Below are 25,100 nucleotides of genomic sequence, written 5' to 3'. Positions count from 1 at the left end.
GCCCCTCCAAATAAAATCATATCACTGGGCTTGCAAACTGTGTAAAGGAAGATTTCAACACAATCCATCTTCCCACTGATGTGTTACTCATGACGTAGACATTCTGGAGAGAGCGCAAGATCAAGAAGAGAGTGTTAAGGAGTAAAAACATTCCCAAAGTCACCCATGTGACTATAGTTTGTGTTGTCATCTTTTGTGGGTGACTAAATTGGCCCAGGAGACCAGATAATTCTGTCTACAATGGTGTGCTGGGTCCCCTAAGATATAAGTAGTTTATGGGCTCTGGCAAATTAAACCTGTTAAAGATGACAGACTTTTTTATTAATGCTCAGTGCTTGGTAGTGTTTATTATTATCTTTATCTTATGCTTTTTTATCCTTTTTTAAAAATTTTTTATTTGAGTTTAGTTGATTTACAATGTTATGTTAGTTTCAGGTGTACAGTGTAGTGATTCAGTGATACATATGTTCATTCTTTTTCAGATTTTTTTCACATATAGGTTATTACAGGATATTGAGTAGAGTTCCCTGTGCTATGCAGTAGGTATATCTATTTTTGATTATCTATTTTATACATATTAGTGTGTGTATATTAATCCCTAGCTCCTAATTTATCCCTCCCCACCCACGGAGGATGACAGGATTTTAATATTAAACTATTTATCTGATTGTTCATTGTATCTATGATCTTGTTTCTGTTTGTAATTAATTTTTAAAATATATACATATATATGAATTTGATTTATACATTTACTGTGAAAATCTGTGAGAAGACTCAGTTTTTCATATATTTTATCATTCTCTATGTAAATGCCTCATGAATGGAAATATTCTTTCAAAATTTAGGCTAGTATATTTTGAAAATAATAATAGTATCAATAGGAACAACAACAACCTCCATCTGTGAGAAGCTTCTCCATTTCAATCATTCTACAAAGAGCTTTTTAAATGGCCAGTAGACACTTTCTGTGCTAAAGGCATCAATATTAGATTCAAGTAGTTCTTTAATCATAATGGATACATTAATACTTCATGTTAGAAAATATATTTCCTCCTTTTTCTTAACTCTGTTTTCCCTACTTATTACATTCATCTTATTATGTGCTGTTTTTGTAAGCTTGTTTAATGGCTTATTTGAAAGTAGATGGTGTAAAATAAATAATAGTAAATTTGCTTGTATTACCTGATTTTCTGTTTTATTGCATTTCATGTAATCGTATCAGAGTGTAGTGAAATAATGCAGGACTTGAGCTAAGACCATCCACCCGTAACTCTCACTTATGAAATAAAAGTAAACATCCTAACATAAATACTAGAAAGCCAACAGAACTTGATAGATTTAACGGGAATTGATGTTCCAGGAGACTAGAGATTTTTCCCAGAAATGTAAGAATCATTTAACATCAGAATACGTGTTATAATATTATACCATACCAGTTGGTCCAATAGTAAATAACACAACATACTATCAATTTGCATTGAAGTAATACTTTATTGTTTTGTCCGAATAGTGATGTTTCCTTCTGCCTCTGTACCTATTGCACTTTCTGCTCAAGCACAGCAGCTTTCTGAATTTTGGTTGGATTGGCTCAAATAGATTATTGTATTTATTTTTCCTCATTCAAAAATGTTCATTGAGTATGATTTCTATGCCAGACCCTGTTCTAGACACCAAGGAAAAAAATAAATGATAAATAAATAGTCCCTGCTCTATGGGAGCCTGTGTTATGCAATGAGAAGTGTTTTATAGGTTAACTAGAGCAGCGGTTCTGGACCCCTGGCCCTGGTACCTGAGCTGAGTTAGCTCCCCAAGGTTCACATGGGAAAAAAAAAAAAGTTAAACTATAGATTCATGGGCCCAAGGAAAGAACTACTGAGTCAAAATCATCAGGTGTGGAATGAAGAAATTTGTATTTTCAAAAGCTTTCAAGGTAACTTGGAGGAAGAGTTTGGAGCCATGGGCTAGTCCTACCTCCCATCTAATGCGTCTAATGGTTCATCATCAGGTGCCTCAAGAGGATGATGAGTAGACAGGATGAAGGAGAAGAAAGAACCAAGAATCTGAAGCATAAACTAATAACTTCACCAAGACTCCAAACTCACATTTTTCCTTGAAAATCACTCTATTATGTGCTCTTTCAAATATTTTCTTCAGAGTCAGAAAAATAAAAGCAGGTCTGAAAGATACTTTGAATATGTATATCAACGTATTAAACTGAAAATCCCCCAAGTTCATGGGATCTTATAAGATGCACAAAGCAAAATGGTGACAGTTGTGTCCACCTGAACGCTAATTAGATTCTAGACCTGAGGCTCTGAGCATTTACACATCAGTAGGGACATAATAAAATCATGGCTTGTTCAGAAGTGCAACCACAATCATAGTAACATTAAAAATTATTGCATGAGGAGCAACCAGGACGTTAAAATGAAATTTTCATTCCATAAAAGTGAAAAAACTACCGGAGCCTGGAGTAAAATTCTTGCTGTACCACTTACTAGATGTAGTAGACACAGAGCTGCATCCTCAGACCCCTCCTTCAGGCTGATGCAACCCACCTCCAGCTGCTGGAAATATCTGAGCCATGCTTTCACTGTAGTGGGCCAACCCATGGGTACCATTTCATACAGGGGACTTTAGCATCCTTGGAATTTGGTATCTGCGAGGATCGTGGAACCAATCCCCCGCAGATACTGAGCGACATCTGTACTTAATATGCCTCATCAAGGTTATGTCTTCTCCTAGGAAGTGGTCTGTGATCAATGATGAACTGACGTGGGTATATGTATGTCCACCCCTTTGTCTCAATTTGAGACAGCTCTGAAGGACCATCCCATCTCCAGATCTCCCTGTAGGAACACTTGAAGCTTCAGTTGAAACCCTGGTGGGTCATCGTTTCCCTCTGCCCAATCCTGTTTTCTCCTTCTTCCCTGTGTATCTCCTAAGACTCCCCAGAGAAGCCTCTGTACACAGCTGTCAGTCTCAGAGGTTCCTTCTAGGGAGCCTAACATAAGACACTAGATGCACACAATTTAACAAAACATCTCAGTGCATTAGTTTCCTCATCTATAAAATGAGAAATAAAATAGTTATTTGGAGGATCAAGTGAGAGCATTCATAAAACAACAACAACAAAAATAAAAACACATGGCACATAGTTGGTAATTCCTCAGTGCTTATTTGTTTATTTAATTTTTAAATGCTGACATACTAAATCACAATAATAAATAGAATAGTTCTTCTATATATAATTTTACATTTTCTAGAACATTATAGCTCTGTCATCTTATTAAAAATCACACATGTCCTGCTGGGAAGATAGCAACCTTTCCCAATTATGAACTTACAGAGAACTTCTTGTCTATCCTCTCCATCTGGAAATGAATCTTATTTCATGACACCATTTCTGAGGTTAATTGAGTCTTTCTTATCATTGTTATTTCTTTTAAAGTTTTATGGCTATATAGATGCTGGCCTATCTTGAATGAAGGGAAGATAATTGGAAATCAGTTTCCTCATTGGCTAGTTTTTATTATTTTATTTTAGACACGAAAAACTAAATTCCACATATAGATAAGCAAAAGGGAGTAATTTTTTCTGGCATTAAAATGCAGATGTATAAGTAACAAAACCAAGAGTGTGGAAGGAATATGAAAGAAAAAGCAAGAAGTGTGAAAATCAGAGGATAAAAGAAGAATCAGAAGAAAATGAGAACAATCAGGCTTTTAAATCGACTATAAAACACACGCTTATTGGTTTAACTGACATTTTTGCAGAAAGTTAAAATGCAAAGTAGGATTAGCCATCTTTAAAAATAAGGAGTGTATTTTATGAGCTAGATGCCCATCAACAGCTAATTGAACAGCACGTTACAGAAAACAGTGCATGAAACTTCTCTGCAGCCCCATTCATGGTCTACAGCATTCTGCTTGAAGGAATTAACATGTCCAAGGCCTCAGGGCTAATAAAAGGCAGAGACAGAGTGAAAATCCAGGTTCTCCTATTCCAAAATCCTGCATGATGCCCCATACCTCCACTGTGTTCATTATATCAAATGTTCTTCCCTGTTGAACACATTAGTGGGTACAGTATTTTTATAGGGTATATAAATAAAATCAGTGGATGCAAAGTACCTAGCACAGTCCCTGGAACACAGACATAGACACAGTTGAATGTTTGTTAAATCTAAACACATTTAATTACCTAAGAATGGTTATGCATTCTTAGGTAACTAAAAAGATGAAGTGACTTGTATCCTTTGATGTACGCAGTGCAACATAGAATTGCAGTTTTAATTGTAATAAGGATCACTCTGTTAGAGGTTGCTTTGTGACAGCCTTGCTAGCCTAGATCTACAAGTTCCTAAAAGGCAAGACTTATCTGTTTCTGCATTTCCCAGGCTGCTTCCACTTTGTCCTATCACAGAAAACAAATCCAGCAGAGAGCTTGTGAGTCCGGAATCAGATGTGCCTGGACTTGAGTTCTGGATCCAAGCACATAAGTTGTATGGCTGCAGAATTGTCATTTTACATTTTTGTGCTTCAAAGCTACATATATAAATGAAAATCACAATGTCTGTTTTACATAATTATTATAAAATATAGACTAAATAATATCCTCTTCTTCTTTCCCATCTGATCATATATATGTGTGTGTGTGTATATATATATATATATATATATATATATATATATATATATAAAACATATATATCTTCTTTAATAAACATTAGTTTTCATTCTCTTGTAAGTAAAAAGATAAAAATATCAAACCATAATCTTACATTTAAATATATATTCAATAAATGTATAGAACCACTGATTTTGAAGACAATTGGTGACTACTTACTAAAAAGTCAATTTCATAATTTTTTATTGCAGGAAATATTATTTATCTTACTGAAAGGGAATGATTTTACCTATCTAAACAGTAGGACCATAGCAATTTTCTTTCCTGATTGTCCTAAAGCCCCACTGTTCTCAAAGCAACATGAGCCCTCACCTTTACTTGAAGGGAGATCTGTGTCTCTTGACTGATCATGTCTACTCCCAAATTGAGAACTATTAACAGCTACCTAAAGCATCACACTTGGTGCTAAGATCTTCCAGCATCGATTTTGTTTTTTCCACAGCTCAGCAAAATGTATGTGAGAACTATTTATTTATTTCACTTTCTCCTAAAATACTATAAAGAACTCTCATTTTACCAAATTTATTCTCCAATAGCTGTCTTTTCTGCTCCCCTGTGTTTTTATTTTTCACTGGATGAAAAATTAAACATTTTTAGATGAAAGCAGGAGTGAGAGAATTAACTGCTTTCATAAAAGCTTCCAGAAATGGTATTGTAAAAGCATCTTGCATTTGTTATTTCTGTTTTTCTTCCATAGTTCTTTAATTTCTTCTTTGTGTTTGAAGGAATTCTGTGCTCTTTTCAGCTTAAGAAGAATTAAAACCATACTCAGTTCTTCAAATTTAGACATTGACATTGCAATGATCTTTAGTGGAAGAAAAAAATACAGCAGAGACTTCACACATGTCTGTAGGTTGTGATTGGGCTAGTGCTCTAGACTGGGCACAGAATGGAAACTGGATTGCTCAAAACCAGGACACAAACTGATATTTGAGGCATAACTGCTGGCCTCCTTCCACAGCTTAGGATGCTACCCCTTCACCAAACATTGATGAAGGAATTTGAAAATGATACAAAGAAGCAGAAAGATATGTTGTGTTCTTGGAATGAAAGAATTAATATTGTTAAAATGACAAGACTCCCCAAGGCAATCTAAAGATTCGACATAATCCGTATCAAAATACCCATGACATTTTTCACAGAACTAGAACAAATAATCCTAAAATTCATATGGAATCACAAAATACCCCAAATTGCCAAAGCATTCTTGAGAAAAAAGAACAAAGCTGCAGGCATCACACTCGCTGACTTGAGACTATACTACAAAACCACAGTAATCAACAGCATGGTATGGGCACAAAAAGAGACACATAGATCAATGGAAAAGAATAAAGAGCCCAGAAAAAAAAAACCCATGCACTATGGTCAATTAATCTACAACAAAGGAGGCAAGAATATACAGTGAAGAAAAGACAGCCTCTTCAATAAGTGGTGCTGGGAAAACTGGACAGCTACATGTAAAAGAATGAGATTAGAACACCATATACAAAAATAAACTCAAAACGGATGAATTACCTAAATGTAAGACCTGAAACCATAAAACTCCTGGAAGAGAAACTAGGCAGAATACTTCTTGACATAAATCATTACAATATTTTTTGGATCTGTCTCCTAAGGCAAAAGAAATAAAAGCAAAAATAAACAAATTGAACTTAATTAAACTTAAATAAAACCTTTTGAACAGCAAAGGAAATCATTAACACAACAAAAAGGCAACCTGCTAAATGGGAAAAAATATTTACAAATGATATAAATGATAAGGAGTTAATGTCCAAAGTATATAAAAAACTCATACAGCTCAATATAAAAAAAATCAAAACATGGGCGGAAGACCTGAATAGACATTTTTCAAAAGGTATACAGATGGCCAATAGGCACATGAAAAAAGTCTCAACATTGCTCATCATCAGTGAAAGGCAAATGAAACCACACTGAGATATCACCTCATACCTGTAAGAATCGAAATGTCTACAAATAACAAATGTTGGAGAGGATGAAGAGAAAAGGGAATCCTCATACACTCTTGGTGGGAACGTAAATTGGTGCAATCACTATGGAAAACAGTATGGAAGTTCCTTAAAAATCTAAAAATAAGCTATCATATGATCCAGCAATTCCACTTCTGGGGATATATTCGAAGAGAATCAAAACACCAATTTGAAAATATACATGTACCCCAATGTTCATAGCAGCATTTTTTTTATAATATACAAGACAACAGACAAATGGATAAAGAAGTTGTGATATATATATGTGTGTATATATATACACACACACACACACACACACACACACATATATTATATATACACACACAAGGGAATATTAGTCAACCATAAAAATAATGGAATTTTGCCAGTTACAACAATGTGAATGGACCTAGAGAGTATTTCGTTTCATGAAATGACAGAGAAAGACAAACACTATTATATTATCACTTATAGATAAACTCTAAAAAGTAAAACAAATGAATGTGTATAGCAAAACAGAAACAGACTCACAGATATACAGAACAAACTAGTGGTTACCAGCTGGGAGAAAGAAGGGGGGAAGAGGCAAAATAGAGGTATGGGATTAAGAGACACAAACTACTATGTATAAAATAAATGAGTAACAAGGAAATGTACAACACAGGGAAATATAGCCATTATTTTGTAGTGCTTTAAATAGAGTCTAATCTATAAAAAAATGTTATATACTATGTTGTATACCTGAAACCAATTTAATATTGTAAATCAGCTATACTTCAATTTAAATTTTTTTTAAAAAATAACATTAACAGAGAGAGGATATGCAGGCAGCTAACTGCACAACCTCTGGAAAAGGTGCCAGAGTCCTGAGCTGGTGATGTGACAGTAAACAATGCAAACACCAGGAGATCAGAGAGGGAAATCCCATTCTTTAAAAGGTATACGGCACGTAATTTTGTAGGAGTCTGATTACCTAAAAATGTGTTTGTTCTGTCTCACATTTAATTAATAGTTGGAATGTAAAATGTTAGGTTGGATTTTCTTTTCCTTGTCAGAAATAGGATGCATTATATTTCTGGGTGTCATTGGTGCTGATAAGAAGTACACTTCGTTTCTGATACTTGTTATTTTGTTTGAGGCAGTTTCTTCCCCCACTTTTTCGAATTTTGTGGGGACCCCTCATTACTCTCATTGGTCTGCAATTTCACAATTTTATTTACTAGGTATTGTCCTAAATTCGTCTTTTGGGCTAAGCACCAGCTATTCATTTCAATGTGAAACAGCATTGTTTTCCTTTTGGGAAATTGTCAGGAACTATTTCTTTGATAATTTCTTCCCTCTCTTTCTAAAGGTCTGTCTTTCTAGCACTCTGATAGTTCCGACGCCTGAACACCTGTGCTCGCCCTCTCACTTCCTTACCTTCTGTTTCCTATTCCACTGTTTATGCTTTGTGTTCTTCTTCTTGGAGATATACTTAATTTTATCTTCCAGATACTACGTGAATTTTCTTTAATCCATGTTCTTTTTAAGTTTTGTGTTGCCATTTTTATGTCACTAAATTCTTTCTTCATAGATATAATATATTCTCTCATCTCAGTGAATTGCTGCTTATTTGTGGCGACTTCTTGTCTTTTACTTTTTGTTCTTTTATTTTGCTGGTTTTTAAGTATTCTCTCTATCTTCTATCTGTGTTTTCATTTTAAATATTGCCTTTTTAGTATGATACCTTTGTTTTGGATCTTCTATAATAGACACATTATTCTATGGTTTGGTGATCCTTACATGTCTGCTTTTATTTACAACGAGGAGATCAAAAAGCTAACTTAGGGAAATACTATACAGCAATTAAAATGAATGAGCTACTAAAACATGTGACAGCAGTGATCAATCTCACAAATATACTGTTGAACCAAAGAAGCCAGACCACAAGAATACGTATTATGTGATTTCATTTATATGCATTTCATTCAGGCAAACCTCATCTGTGTTGTTAGAAGTCAGGATAGGTGTTATCTTGGAGGACTTGTGGGTTGGAAGAGGACTTAGGATGGCTCAGGAGTACTGGTAATATGTTATTTCCTGACCTAGGTGTAGTTTATCTAAACATGTTCAATTTTTGATAATTCGTCACATTTTAACCCTGTACATTTTGTGGTGTATATTATATTTTTAAAAACATTTAAAAAGTCTTATTAGAACAATCCTCTCACAGTTTTTTAAAATGCACTATAAGCTGTCTGTGTGAGGAAGTAAAATGTTAATTTAAAAACACAGGTCTTTACTGTGGGATCATCTGCCTGAGCTGATCCTATTAAAAAAAATAATAATAGTAGTATCTTTTATTCTTTCCTATTGGGCTGCTTTTCTAGGAAAGACTATTTTCATCTCCTGACTGAAGGGTAGAGCCTTATCTACCACATTCAAGAAGCTGAGTAGAGAAGGTGGTCCATTCTGTTAATCTTCCTCCCTCAACTAGGAAAGCACTATTTTCACTATATCCATGGGCTTTTAAAAAATGAATAACATGTTTATTAAGATATAATTCACATCATAATATTCACCCCTTTAAAAGATACAATCCAGTGGTTTTATATTTATCAACTCCATTAATTATAACAACCCTATAGAGTAAGTATTAGTATCACCTCCACTTTACAGATGATGAAACCAAGGCCAAGAAAGGTTAAATGTCTTCCCCAAGGCCTGAATGATATCATTAATATAAACTGTCAGACAAGATACATTTAGCAAGGTAGATAATAAATATGAATTATCTTTTCCCCTTATTAAGTAATTAAGACACAATTTGCAAATTGTCACAATAAATCAATCATTACTTTATGGAACATGGCCTTGGTCATGTTCAGTTCCAGGCACGTGTGAAACGCCAAGTTTACAGTGATGATTAACTCATGCCCCTAGCCTCAAAAACGCTTACAAATGTCTGAGAAACAGACAGGCATGTGGCAAAGGTTTAGATAGATTTTATCACCAAGGCTTATCTGTAACCAGCAGAAAGTATGAGTTAAGGAAAGCAGTTGGAAACCAATTTTTCAGAACAAAACCATTATTTAAAACGTACTCTTTTAGGCATCTTGTAAACATATGAAAGGAGCAAAACACCGATTGTTTAATGGAGCCTCAATGAGAGACACAGCATATAACCACACAGTAAAATGTATAATATGTGGTTTCTATGGGAAATAGGAACCCAGTTAAAAACAAATCAGCTCCAGCTGGGGTAGTCCAAGAAGACTAGAATTAGCACTTAAAGGACAGCAAGAATTTAGAACCTTAGAGGGGCAATAAGGACACTCAAGATAAAGATGTATTTAATTGTATTCATTGATTCATATTACGTAGTTATTAGACGTATAAACATGCTGGACATAAGGAAATTACAAGTGGTTCAAAGATGAATAAGATATAATTTCTACAGGAGAAGAGCTGTAGAACAGGAGAGAAATAATTACATAGACTGAGCTGAGAGCAAGTTATTCTCTGTGACTGAATGCACACGTACAGAGGTGATGAGGGCCCTTAGTGGGAATTTGGTCTTCCAGGCGGGTGTTGTGCAAAGCTACCCAGAATAGTGCAGCAATATAGAAAATTATGGTTCTTTGGGAAGACTCAGAAGCTAAAATCGGCAAAGGCAAATGCCAATATAAATAAAGTAGAAGCAGAGGCAAAAGGAGTGGACTGAAACATGAATGAAAGAGTGCAAGTTGGGAACAAAGTGAGAAAGCAAAGCACTGAGGGATTCTTACAGAAGATGCTGAGTGGCCAGTACAGCTGCTGTGGGTTGATGGGTTGTGTGGGCATGGACAGTGTGCCTGCCTGCAGGACAGATGTTTTGCTAGCGGTATGAAGAGTATTCTCTGATCAAAGAGGGGTACAGGTCAATGTTGTTTGTCAAAGGGGTGGGAAAACTTCCCAGAGGAGATAACGTATATATCAGCCTTTGAAAGTCGGGTCGGTTTTTCCCGGGGTGGGGGGAAGGACGGGGGCAGGAAAGGTCACTTGATGCAAAGGGTACAGCGGGCTCAAAGGCTCGGGGGCATATGCGTGCATGGCCACATGGGGTGTTCAGGGAACATGAGTATTCTGGCATTTTTAGCACATCACACGAGTGGGAAGACAGTGGGGTATGGTGCTTACAGAGAATTTCAGAGAACTCTAATTAGATGTGAATGGGAAAAAAGAGCTTTGTTGCAGAAATCGTGTAAGTTGCTACTTATTTTTCAAGTTAGACCTATATTCCCTTTAGGTCCAAATAGGATTAGCTTTATACATTTTGGCAAATTGAATGAGCTTTATTTTTTTTTCAAAATGAAGGGTTCACCAATGCTGCGATGGTTAATTTTATGTGTCAACTTGACTGAACCACAGGGTGCCCAGATAGTTGGTCAAACATTATTCTAGGTGTTTCTGTGAGGATGTTTTTGGATAAGATTCACATTTAAATCGGGAAACTGATTATAACAGGAGATATATATATATATGTACACACACACAACTTATATATATTTATTTTATATGTATATATTTAAATACATTTTTATACACATACACACATCCTATTAGTTCTGTTTCTCTGGAAAACCCTAATACAAATGCCAAGAACCTCTTTTCTGTGTTGGTGGTATAGTGGTGAGCCTAGCTGCCTTCCAAGAACCTCTTTTCTAACCTACTAACCAGCCATTCTTTATCCAGTTATCAGACTTAGCTGTTAAGCATGCCAGCATTTCAGAAGGAGGAACCTGAGATGAATCCGTGGAGTAAGAAGCGAACTAGAAAGTTTAAACTTCCTTAGTAAAACTCCTTTGGGGGATAATTATTGTCTTTATCTCTTCATACACACACACACACACACACACACACGCGCGCACACACACGCACATACACACACACACCATGGCTTAGAGACAATTGCTTAGGATTTTGAGTCTCGCAGATCTCAGTTCAAATCCTTGCTCCATTTCCTACCATCCTTTAATCAGAGGCAAACGATGGAACTTCAGAAGCCTCAAATCATTCTTCTGTAAAATGGGAACAATAGGAAAATGTTCCTGTAGGCTCAGGTGAGATGAGCTATGCACAGCACTTGTCATGTAAAAACTACTACAAATATCAGTATCCTCCCCTAGTCCCAGCAAGTGCCGCATGTGATAGTTCTTCCTTCCCTCTGTTCTCCTTCAATTTTCCTCTAAATCCTCCCCCACGAAGAGAAATGCACAACAATTCCCTGTTGTAAACCATTGGATTTCATTTTTCTTCTGAGCATGCATGCTGGTTTATAGTCATTGGAAGCATTAAAAAGCACTAAAGATAAACTTCCATTGTCTATGGCCAGGTGTTTAATACACTGGATACTTGTCATCCAACGAAGAGGTGACTGCACCCCTAAAATATTTTGCCTTTTAGTCTATAGGAAATCATTCAGATAATGAAATCTCAAGAAGAAGAAAGCTAAGGGATCACGCAAATCTGTTTCTGCAGAGCTGGGACTGTGGTTGAACACACACACACACACACACACACACACACACACACACACACACACACACATTCATAAACACGAACAACCACCCATAAACATGTTTTACGAGCTTTCATGAAAAGCCTTCAGGGGCTTCTGCAAAGTCACCTGGTTAATCTCTAAATTAATCTTTGTGCAAACAAAACTCCTGTAAGCTGTTTAGCAGGTGACCTCAGAAACAAGGCAGTATATAAGCTTCTGACAATCTATTGTGGGCTTGATATCTTAAAGAGCTCTTTTCTGACCCCACGAGCACACTGCATGCTTCAAGCTGCACTCCCTGAATCCTGGTATGTGTGCGTGCATGCACATGTGTGCCGTAGTGGTATATTTTTATCTTTTCTTTCAATCCAAACAAAATCTCCAGAATACAAAAGTATCCTCAATCTCCTTAGTGTCAGAGCTATGGTATGTTTAGAATTGGGAAGGAAGTCAGAGATCACTGGCCTGAATCCCTCTTTCTAAAACCGTGTTAAAAGATAGAAGGAAAACATTTATTTTCTAGCGTCCCTGTTGTGGGTTAAATTGTGCCCCCCAAATGATATGTGGAAGTCCTAACCCTCAGTACCTGTGAATTTGACCTTATTCAGGAATAGGGTCTTTGCAGATGTAATTAAGATGAGATCACACTGGAGTAAGTCCTTAATTCAATATGATTGGTGTCCTTATAAGAAGAGGAAAACTTTAAGAGAGGACAGATGCACACAGAGTGGAGAACACTGTGGAAATACACACACCCAGAGAGAAGACAGACGTGGCTACAGAGGCAGGGATTGGAATTACAGGGCTGCAAAACAAGAAATGCCAAGGATTGCCAGTAACGACCTGAAACTGGGAGAGGAGTCGCCATGGCCCTGCGGACACCTTGATTTCGGACTTGTTGCCTCCAGGACTGTGAGAGAATACTTGTTTTAAGCCACCAGTTTATGGTACTTTGTTAAGGAAGCCTTAGGAAACGAATACAGTCCCGCAACAAAACAGAGTGGGCCCTAACTTGAACCCATGTCCTACATCCCAAGTCTCCTGCTCATTGAGCTTCACTCTGATGAGTTTCTAGGTTGATAAATCATGCAATGATAGTGGCGGGATTTCTTTATAGGAAAGATTTAATAGCAGACACCTGATAGAATGGGAGATGGAAGGTGCCTGTGCACAGTATGAGATGTTGAATTTTGATATCAAAACAACAGGAGGGGACAATTGAAATCATGGCAGGTCATACTTAATATCCCTATGCCAGCTCTTCCTTGATATCAACACTCCTGTATGCTCCTCAGTAGCATAAAGATCGTGTCTTTCTGTTTTTTCTTCTTGCAAAGTGCCCTCATTCAGCACAAGGCATATTGTAGCACCTTAAAAATAATATTTAGCTTACCAATATTTTTTGACCTATTGGTCCATCCTTTATTGAATTTTTTTTCAGTTTGATACCTGTTTAAATCTATAGAGTGTGGATGCAAAGTTCTTGCTCTCTGAATTTCTCTGTTGGTTCTTTAGCTCTGAGCATTTCTCATAATTTATTTCCTGGTTCATTTTTGATCAACTTTTTCTTTCTTCTTCTGTTTTGACTCTGGAGGAAAATTTTTAAGCTCAGATTGAAATCATTAAAAAATTCTCAGAAAAGTGTTTTGTACTCCTCAGAGGAGCTGCTATTATTTTATTTCATAATTATAATTACAGCAATGTTCACTGGGATAATTCTCCAGTACTCCAAAACAACATTTTCTATAAGCACATTTTGTTGTTAATGCACCATAGATTCCTGGGAAGAGCTAATCTATTTATTTGGTATATTTGGGTTTGTTGCTGGCTGAAAGAATTAGTTTCTGATACATTTTTACTGTATTCAGTAGTTCACAGATGCTTAGCTGAATATTAAACTAAAATTGTTTTAAAATTTTGATGCACAGAGCAGATTAGAAAAAATCAAAAGTTTTAATCCCCATATATTATTTATTTTTTACTTCCTTTAAATACAATTATTTTAAATCTGAATCTATTCAAAATGAAAGAAATAAGAATAAGGTATAAAGGGACACGAGTTCTATCTTGGATTCAATAGATACAGAATAGAATGTAGAATATAGAATATATCTCATAAATATATTCAGAAAGTTTGGGCAAATCGATCCTCTGGTCCTCAGACTCGGTATGATAAGGAAAAAAGAATCATTTGTTTCTTAAATTCAGGTATAATAAGGAAAAAAGAAAATTCATCTGTGTACTTTCCTTCTTCCTTTTCAATTTCCCTTCACTTCCTATACTTCCTTTCTTCTATAACAATTATGCTGAAACTAAGTCATAAAATAATACAAAACAAAATTTTATTTCATCTCCCACCGTTACTCTAACTTGAGTTACATGGGAATATTCTTTCCCCATTCCAGGATGGAAACTGGAGCATATCTTGGTACATGTTTTCCAAGTTTGTTCTTAAGTAATTACATAATCCTATAGTCATTTTTCAGACCTAAAAAAACACACAATTTTTAATAGTCCCAACCAGTATTTGAACAAAATGAATGCTTCATTCAAATATTTGTTCCAGAATAAGACTTGCCCTCTCTCTTGCCTATGGTTTGTGTTTACCTATAGCCTGCTTTTGCAGGAGGTAATCTGCTCTCTCTCACTCTCTGATCAACCCCTCTCCCACCTTCTCGTTGTTCTTTAGGATCGGCAAATAAAACAGTTTTGCAGAAAAGTCTGGATTGACCTCACATGCTTCTTAGTCCCTCTACCTCTGTTTCTAACTCGGTCTGATCTTAAAATGACCATCTCAGTCTTGGTTACGTTGCTTACCTCTACTGAGATGTAAAGGGGTAATTAAGATGTCATGTCATCACTGATTCAGTTACATTTTCAGCCTTTGGATTCAATGTCTGCCTTGATGTCACCTTGTCTCACAGAGCCCTTTTATTCTGATTTTAAAACTCTGCTATATCACCTTCTTCCTGTATTGACTTGCCTAGAACTAAAAAAAAGAAGATAACCTTTGTTTCAAAGATTGGCTGTTGTAATAATCATGCCTACCTGCTAGTCATATAGTTAAACTGGGAAATCCAGTTCAACTTAGCAAGCTCCAAGAGGTGATGCCTCACACCACTACCCAGGGTGACAGGGTCCAAATTCACATAAACTTGGTTCTTAGTCAGTCATAACATGGGCAATGGGTTTACCTCTCAAGAATCCCATGTAACACCCTTCACTCCACTGTTTCTTCGTAGGTCAGAGAATTCCTGGCCGTTTAATAGGTTAATAAAGGGTCCCGAATCAGCTTCTAACATGGAATACTCTAACTGGAAGCCTCCCTTCTGTTGAATTAGACAATAATGCCCTAATATAATTAATGACAATTAATTAACCAGATTATATCACTTTTTGCAGACCTTTTTAGTGGCAGAGGAGTTTCTAGGGAATGCCCTTGACTGACAGCCAGAAGGCTTCCTAGGCTCCAAATCCCCTCTTTTCCCCAGATCCCAGTCTCCATGACACCATGGAGATTCTATTCCATCCTACTGGCTCCTTTATCCAGGCTCTTTTTTGTAACATGCAGAATTTGGGCCTCTTTCTGAACTCCTACCAATAGAAGGCCAAATTTTTCTAAGTCCTCTCAAATGGATCTAAGTAGCAGATAGTACTTTTTCTTTGAAGGTTAAAAGTATATTCTCTCAGAAGAAAATCTGTTCTCATTTACATGCAGTTGAGTTAATAATAGTGGTTAATCAACTTTTTAAAAAATTAATTTCTGGCTGCGTTGGGTCTTCGTTGCTGTGCATGGGCTTTCTCTAGTTGCAGGGCTACTCTTCGCTGCGGTGCGTGGGCTTCTCATTGCTGTAGCTTCTCTTGTTGTGGAGCATGGGCTCTAGGCATGTGGGCTTCAGTAGTTGTGGCAGGTGAGCTCAGTAGTTGTGGCTCGTGGGCTCTAGAGCGCAGACTCAGTAGTTGTGGCACACGGGCTTATTTGCTCTGCAGCAGGTGGGATCTTCCTGGACCAGGGCTTGAACCCGTGTCCCCTGCATTGGCAGGTGAATTCTTAACCGCTGTGCCACCAGGGAAGTCCCTGGTTAATCAACTTTAAACCCTGGTCTTTGAAATTAAAAAGAAAATAAGAAGGGGAAGAACATTCATTTCAATAAAACGTAACTTAGAAAATGAAGATAAAGTCATGTTTTTTCAACTACTTAAATCATCTTTATCAGGCTCACTACAGGAGGACTTAATTTGAAAAGATAAAATGTATTGACTGAGTAGTGGATCTTTGGGTATTTGATAGAGGAATGAGGCCACGAGCGAGAAGCTTATCTTTCATAGAGGTTAATTCTCAAATGGAGAGATTTGTAGACTGAAGCTCAGTCTTTTTGTCATTGTAACTGGTTTTATTTCCCTTTCAGAAAACACTGTTCAATTTAAGTAACGTAAAAACATTAGTTAAAATCATAGAGTATAGGCATAATAACTTCTTGACAAATTCATTGAAATCTTGGTGAATGCTAGTACAATTATGACCTACTGTAAAAAAAAGCTTTATTACTTTTTAAATTTTTCATCATTTTCTCCTAAACAAATTTATTGTTTAAGTTAGTAGGAAAATAATGATACTTTTTATTTTCCTCTTTAGAATTTGTGACCATTTATTAAATTGCTCAGGGAAAAATACACATTGGTTTTTTAAAAGGAAAAAGCCAGCATGGTCTTTAAGCAATGACAACGTTGTGTGTGAGTGTGCATTTGTGTGTGTGTGCAGATACGTAAAGCAGAGAGGGTTCAATCATATCTCCAGCAGAGAGCCCTAGAAATGTGGTTTACCAAAGCATCATTTTCCCCTGAGAAATAGTAAGAGGATTAAAACTTCACAAGTAAAAATAGTTTGACAGTTCAAATTATGTCCTTTTTCTAGACCTCATTTTGCCCAATTAAAAAAATGAGATTATCAGTCTAAAGTAGACTTTGCTTCCACTCAACAATGACTATGCTTCCTTGGGACGTTAATGACCTGCAATCTATGTACTAAAAGTTTATCATAGTTTTTTTTTTTTTCGGTTCCTATTTGTGTTGGTGTGGGGTACTAGGTGGGATGCAGAAAATTATTAGCTAGTAGGCATACAAGTGTCTGTCCCATACTCTTTAAACATACAGTCTGCTATTAAATACGTGTAGTAGAAGGTCACACAGCAAATAACAAATGGTCATTAACAGAAGAACTATGAGGTCAGTCCTATGGTTTAATTAATTTAAATGTATGCTTATGACTTAGATCATCTATTTGTGTACTATGAAAAATATAAAATTGATGTCTTTAAGAAATTTAAAGTAATATATTATTTAATTTGGTGCTATATCTTAGTCTTTATTATGTAATTAGTGTGGAAATAATTACATTAATTATTTATGGTGCCCAGGAGGAAATAGTGAACTGTCTGCTGCAAGTTTAAGAGTCTCTGGACTAGATGATTTCAAATGCCCCATGCAACTGCCCTGTCCACACATTCCGTAATTCTGAGCCTATGTCTTTTTCTGCTCCCCACATTTCACGGGAGGATGACAATTGCATTGCATTTAGAAAACAGGTATACAAGAGGGGAAACAACAATAACTAGTTAATATTAAAACTTGGAGAGAGAAGTGTTTTTGTCATATATGCTATAAACATCTATCAAATATTTAGTGGAGTGAAAGTATTGTGGAAAGTTACATTCATAAACATTGGATGGAGAGACTATTGTGAGATGAGATTTTACTACCAAGAGGCTGGGTGATGCAAAGGAAAGGGTAATGCCGAGGAGTTTAGAAAGACTTGGGTTTAACATTTGCCAGCGAGATTTCTGGGACAAGTTACGGTGCATCTCCAAGTCTTTAACTTCTCATCTTTACAGTTGGGAAGATAATCCTTGCTTTGTAAAATTACTATGAGGGTTAAATGAGACAGCATTTGGAAGGCAACCTGCTCAAACTTGTTTTTTAAAAATATTAATTCTTTGTTGTTGTTGATGCTGTGTCCATTTTTTATACATGCTTGGAAGTGGTCTATATTTAATCTCTTCTCCTATCATTTTTCTCACCAAATGGGTATATCCCAATTATCATTGCAGCCACAATACTCACAGATGACTTGGAAAAGGTGATGTCCCATGAGAATAATCTCGCCAGAGTTATCTCCTCTCATGTCCTGAGTTGTTTCATCCTTTCTTCCTCCTATAAAGTGGACTTGGAACTTCCTACTCTGGGTTATAGCGAATAAAAAGCACTCTTATGTAAGCATCAAAGCCAATTTAATCCTTGTTCAAGTCTCACAAGCCTCTTCTTGCAAACAATAATCCTGCAGGACATCTCATTACTCACTGGGATAATTGCTTCAAATATCGAAAGCTACATAATAAAATAAGAAAATCCTTATTTTAACAAAGCTCACTCTGGGGCTTCCCTGGTGGCGCAGTGGTTGAGAGTCCGCCTGCCGATGCAGGGGACACGGGTTCGTGCCCCGGTTCGGGAGGATCCCACATGCCGCAGAGCGGCTGGGCCCGTGAGCCATGGCCACTGAGCCTGCGCGTCCGGAGCCTGTGCTCCGCAACGGGAGAGGCCACAGCAGCGAGAGGCCCACGTACCGCAAAAAAAGAAAAAAAGAAAAAAAAAAAAAAAAAGAAAGAAAACTCACTCTGGCTATCTGGAAAAGAACAGACTCAGGAGGAGCACGTGCAGGTAGAGAGAATGGTTACTGGGCTGTTAGAACACTCTATGTGAAACTTAATGAAGTCCTGTACCAAGGCGGAAGACGCCAGAGAAATCTGAAGAAAATCTTATCAAACTTACTGGAACAGACTTTATGTAGGGAGAAGGTCAACCCTAGTAATAACCCTAAGAATTAAATAAACCTGTGCATTTCTGTATATGGTGTGTGTAGTAAATGAGAGTAGAAGGAATCATGAAATCATGCTGCCAAAGTAGGAATAAAGGTCTCTGTGGACTCTGAATAGAGTTACACAGAGATTTCAGAGGAGCTGACCTTTCATTCCTTAGTAATCCCCGAATGACTCACAGCCCAGCAAGGGCCCAGCATCGCTGCTCTGGGAATCAAATGCTCTACTTTCTCAGCACAAACACAAAATTGTAGCTCTATGAATACCCAGGAGATGTTGTCCTGGCCTCCAAAAGCAGCAGTCATGATTTATTGAGCACCTACTATGAACCAAATGCTTATGTGCCTTATAACAAATTTACAAGTTGTAATTAATTCCATTTTCCAGATAATAAAATTGAAACTCCAAATGCTGGGGTGGCTTACTCAGGATTACACAATCAGTAAATGGCTAAACTGAATGAAAGATCAGCTTGTGTCTAATTGCAAAGCTGTGTCTCATTTCACACCACCATTCCTCCTCTATAAAGAATATATACATATATTCAATTTCAAACAGCTACTGAAATTACACAGAGGTAAATGTATTGAGTTGCAGCAATGTTGCCAATAATTATTCATTGAAAAAAACATATGGTCACACCATACCCTGTACACAAATGTTCATCATAGTGTCATCATAATAGCCAAACACTGGAGATGAATCAGCTGTCCTTTACTGAGTGAATGGGTAAACAAACTGGTACAACCATACAATGGAATACTACTCAGCAATGAAAAGCAATGGACAGTTGGTACATGCAACAACTTATATGAGTTGCTGAGCAATTATGCTGAGTGATAAAAGCCAGTCTGAAAGGTCACATACTGTGTATTCCATTTTGTCATTCTTGAAATGACAAAATTATAGAAATGACGAATAAATTATTGGTTTCTGGAGGTTAGAGACTGGGATGGGGATGGCAGGATGGAGGTGGATGTGGTTATAAAAGGATAACACAAGAGATCCTTGGGGTGATGGATGCACTGATCTACACACGTGATCAAGTTACCTAAAACTACACACACACACACACACACACACACACATACACTAAGAAGTAGAAATAAAACTGGGAAATCTGAATAAGACCTGTGGATTATATCAATGCCAGTATTCTGGCTGTGATGCTATTTTATGCTATAATTTTGCAAGAGGTTAATATTAGAAGAACCTGTGAAAAGGATACACAAAATCTCCCAGTGTTATTTCTTACAATCGCATGTGACTATACCATTCAAAATAAAATGTTTAATTTAAAGAAGACAACAGACATTTATTGGGTGTTTGATGTTAATAACAATTTAAAATAATAACAGGAAAGTTTTTAAAATGTATGTACAATCAAAAATGTGCTTTTAAAAATATATTAAAAATATTGTTTTGCATTATACAAGTAATTTAGGATCATTCAGAACAATTAGAAATTTTAGAATCACAATAACCAAAAACACCTACCATTTGACTGCCCAATAACAATATTTCAATATACATCCTCTTAGACAATTTTCTATACACTTTGTACATTTTGTCTTTATAAAAATTTTATTATTCAGTTTTATAATCAAGAATTTTCAGTTAATAATTATTGGCAACATTGCTGCAACTTAATACATTTACCTCTGTTGTATAATTTCAGTAGCTGTTTGATATTTCTCTGGCATAAACACCCAAGAGTGCAATTGCTGGGTCATATGGTAATTATATGTTTAGTTTTATAAAAAGCTGCCCAACAGTTTTCCAGATTGACTGTAACACCTTTTATTCCCACCACTAATGTGGTGAAGAGTTCAGTTTCTCAGAAGTATTTGGTGTTGTCACATTTTTATTTCAGCCATTCTGATAGGGTGTATACTGATATATCATTGTGGTTTTCAAACTACAAAGCTAATCAAATTACAATGTTCCATGCTAGAAGAGGAGGGAAAAAATTGTCCTTTCATACAGTGCTTTTAGTCAGGTTAATTCCATTTGACATGGTAAATCCACTTCTTGGAATCTGCCCTACAAGAGATTTTTCTCATTTCAAAATCACAAAGTCACCTTCTGATTATTTAGTGTTCCAAAACAATTTGCCAATAGTTAAGGACAGCTCAGGTCACAAAGATGTTGGCCTCTTTTTTAGTGCAGATGAAGAAAGTAAAGAAATAAGAAATAAGCTTTCTGGTCCAAGGGTCAGCATCCTTAGGTCAGTCTATGTGAAGCTGTCATACGGATAGATATGAGCTGGGTGTAGCGAGCTGTCAGGTTTCTATGAGCCCACAAGCATGAAGGCTAGACCCAGGGCCTTGGAAGGTTTTCCAGAATAATAATGGTCAGTTCAGAGACTCAGCAATGAGCCTCTCTCCTGCGGAATACTCAGCAGCTATGCAGACATTCAAGGGCAACCTGTGCAAGAATTATGCTTGTTTACAGGTGAATCTTTCAGGTAGAGAACATTGATAGCCATAGATATGACCACGGTATTTACTTCAAAAGCCAAAAACCAACCAAACAAATAAAAAACTTCAAGAAATAAAGGTCTGGATTTTTTTAAATGGAAACTCTTCTTCCTAATATTATCTCAGATTTAATTCCTAAAAATCCTTAAGATTTTGTTAGGTGTAAAATCAATGACCTGAACACAGAGATTATCAGCAGGGTCAAAGTTACTTCTCCCTGAGAAAGAATCCGGAAGCCTCTCTCATTTACTTTAAGCAGGATTAAAAGAAAAATTAAGACCTTGAAAATTCCTTCTGTCTTCCCGCCCCACGCAACACATGCGCGCCCCCCACCCCCGCCACACACACAAATGGAGGCAGAAGAAATATTAGTTTACTCCCATTGGAATTAAAGTACTGTTCTTACCTTGAGCATCAAATATATTCAACCCACAATTAGATTTAAGACATATAATTGTGTGTTTATGAATGAAGGAAGAGCCATTAGACAAACATTGCCTTATTGGTTTTCTCTATATTATTAGTAAAATCAGTTACTAATCCTTGAAGATTATTCAATAATTGTTTCCAAAACATTTAAAGGAAAATTCATGAGATGATAAGTTCTTCATGATCAGTGTCTAAGTATTGTTGCTTCTACATTTAGCTCATTAAATATTTACTTTTAGCACTTCGTATGCGCCAAACACTTTTTTTTTTCATTTTTAAAAAGTAATCTTTGTATGCATTAATGCTTTTAATCCATATAATCATGTTTTAGGTACTAAAATCAGCTTTTCTGAAGAGGAATAATAACTTTTCACATAACTTGTCTAAAGTCTTGTAGCTAGAATGGGTGGAGCCAGTCAGAATCCAGACGCAGCCAGTCCCGCTAATAACCACTGGGTTCACTGGCTCCCTGTGCCCAGAACCTTCTAGATACTTGACACTTTTTAGATAACCATGTGCCCTGTGATTCTTGATAAATATAAAACTGTCATTTCTCCAATTTCTAAAATGTCTTTCCTCTACCAAGGATATGGGCATCACAGCAAATGAGGATTAGTAATCAAAGCTAAGGAAAGTGAAGGGTGACTGAAGGAAGTCTGTCCTAGAACTCGGGCCCAGGTCTGCCCCCTATGGGTGTGTGACTTACAGCTGCAGAGGCTGCCCAGCTAAGGGGGTGAAGGATGGAATGCAGCTCTGCTCAGCCTGTGTAAACAAGAGGAAGGGGCACCGTATGTGGAGCTTCTGTACCCAAAAGGCACCTTTTTGAATTGGCAAACTGAGAAGTTTATAATTCACCCAAAGGTCCAGTTCCACGTGTGCTGGTAAGAAGCTCCTATCCCACTCTCAAGTATGCCCCAAACTCTGAGGGATCTTGGACAAGCCTGCTTATTTATTTATTTATTTATTTATTTTTGCGGTACGCGGGCCTCTCACTATTGTGGCCTCTCCCGTTGCGGAGCACAGGCTCCGGACGCGCAGGCTCAGCGACCATGGCTCACGGGCCCAGCCGCTCCGCGGCATGTGTGATCCTCCCGGACCGGGGCACGAACCCGTGTCCCCAGCATCGGCAGGCGGACTCCCAACCACTGCGCCACCAGGGAAGCCCATGCTTATTTATTAGTAACCTCCTCCTCCCTCCTCCCTTAGGTTGCTTGAGGACCTAAGCACATGATTCTAGTAACTCCTTTTGAATAGCATTTGCTCTTTTTTTATCTTTTTGGATGCAAAGCTTGAATTCTGTCTATACAGTCTTTTAGGACAGGTTGACACACTGAGGAACTTTCAGCTTTCAATATATAACCATTTCTAGTCCCTGAAGGCAAAAAGAAAAAAGAAAAGAAAAGAAAAGAAAAAGGAAAGGAAACAAACCATGGAATGAAGACCATACTTTGTCTTCAACTGGGGTCTGACCCATGAAGGGTAAAAGCCTAAAATTTCAGAGCGTTAGTTTACTTGCCTTTTACAGAAGCAAATTCTCCCTTAATGAAAATTCTCCAAGAACTGAAAAAAACTGAAAAGAACATAAACTGCATCTTAAGAAGTTTGATGTGTGACTTGAGGGCTTAGCAACACATCCATCATGTTCTCCTTAAGTCCCTCATATTAAATATGGCACCTCTAATAGTAATACAGGTAAATTTGAGGTTGATTTTGAATTGAAGAAAATTGGAAGGATATTTGGTGGAATCATTATGTTGTCAAGAATTCTTCACATTCTCAACAATTTGGAGGCTAATTATTCTGCTCTATGACTTTTCAGACTTTGCATTTTCCTGTGGCCCTTCTCTTTTAACCACCTCATTAGTGTTTTCTCTGAAGGATAGCAGGGGAAAGAAAAGGACACTCTACTCAGCCTTGTAAGGCAATGAAGATGGAGCTACTGACCCTCGTGAGATTCCAGCCTGGTCCAGGATTACAGATGCCTGTGATCAGCACAGAATCCCCCTAGCTGTGAACTGACGGTGTACTATAGGCATTTAAATGGAAACACCATTCATTATAAATGCATAAGCATATGTTTTATTAAACCATGTTCCATTTTCTCTTAATAAACACCTATAATATGCATAATCATTAAAATATATATATGTCTTTAAAGCCTCTACTTCTGCTTCCTTCCTTCCTTTGTATCTCCTTTTCCCTTAGGCTACTAAGGCTTGTACTGGGTTGAACAGAGTCCTCCAAAAATTTATGTCCACCTGGAAAATGTGAATGTGACCTATTTGGAAATAGCACATTTGCTGATGTAATCAATTTAAGATGAGGTCCTGTGGTGGGCCCTGAATTCAATGATTGGTGCTCTTCTAAAAACAGATATTTGAAGACACAGAGGAGACATGGGGAAGATCACATGAAGACAGAGGCAGAGGTTGGAGCTATGTTCCCACAAGCCAAGAACCCCAATGATTGCCAGTAACCACTGGAAGCTAGAGGAGGCAAAGAAGGACCCTTCCCTAGAGGCTTTGGAGGCAGCATGACCTTGCCAAAACCTCAGTTTTAAACATTTAGCCTCCGTGACTGTAGAAGAATAAATTTCTGTTGTCTAAACCGTCCAGTTTGTGGTATTTTGTTATGGAATTCTAGGAAACTAACGCGGATAGTATCTAGAGATTTTCCCCTGGGCACAAGGGTCTTTGAGACCTTGGAGGTGCCATTGTGAAACCCGGGAAAGGTAAGATGCAAAGAAATAAATTGATGAACACAGAGAGGGCTCTGCTTTTGAACTGGGTGGATGCAGCCCCATGTGTTGGTCTGTATTTCCACCCTCCTTAGCACTATTTTTCTATGTTCTAGTTGTTGGTGAACTTGATTGTCTCCTAAACTGTAAGCTCTAAAAAGCAGTGTCAGAATTTGATTTACAACTGCTTTATTGCCAGTGCCCTGTATAGGACCTAACAGACAGTAATTGCTCAATAAATGTATGTGGGAAGAATGAAAGAAGGAAGGGAGGGAAGGAGGGAGAAAGGGAACAAAGCCAAGCTCTCTTAAAATGAAGTTGAATTATTCCTTCTATTGAATAGATTTCCAAAACTATTAATGATGTCAGGAAAACCTGGAAATTCACTACTATGTTCACACA

Source organism: Leucopleurus acutus (assembly GCF_964270905.1).
Source record: "Leucopleurus acutus genome assembly, chromosome: 12".
In the NCBI taxonomy this organism is placed as follows: domain Eukaryota; kingdom Metazoa; phylum Chordata; class Mammalia; order Artiodactyla; family Delphinidae; genus Leucopleurus; species Leucopleurus acutus.
This window is presented reverse-complemented; position numbering follows the sequence as displayed.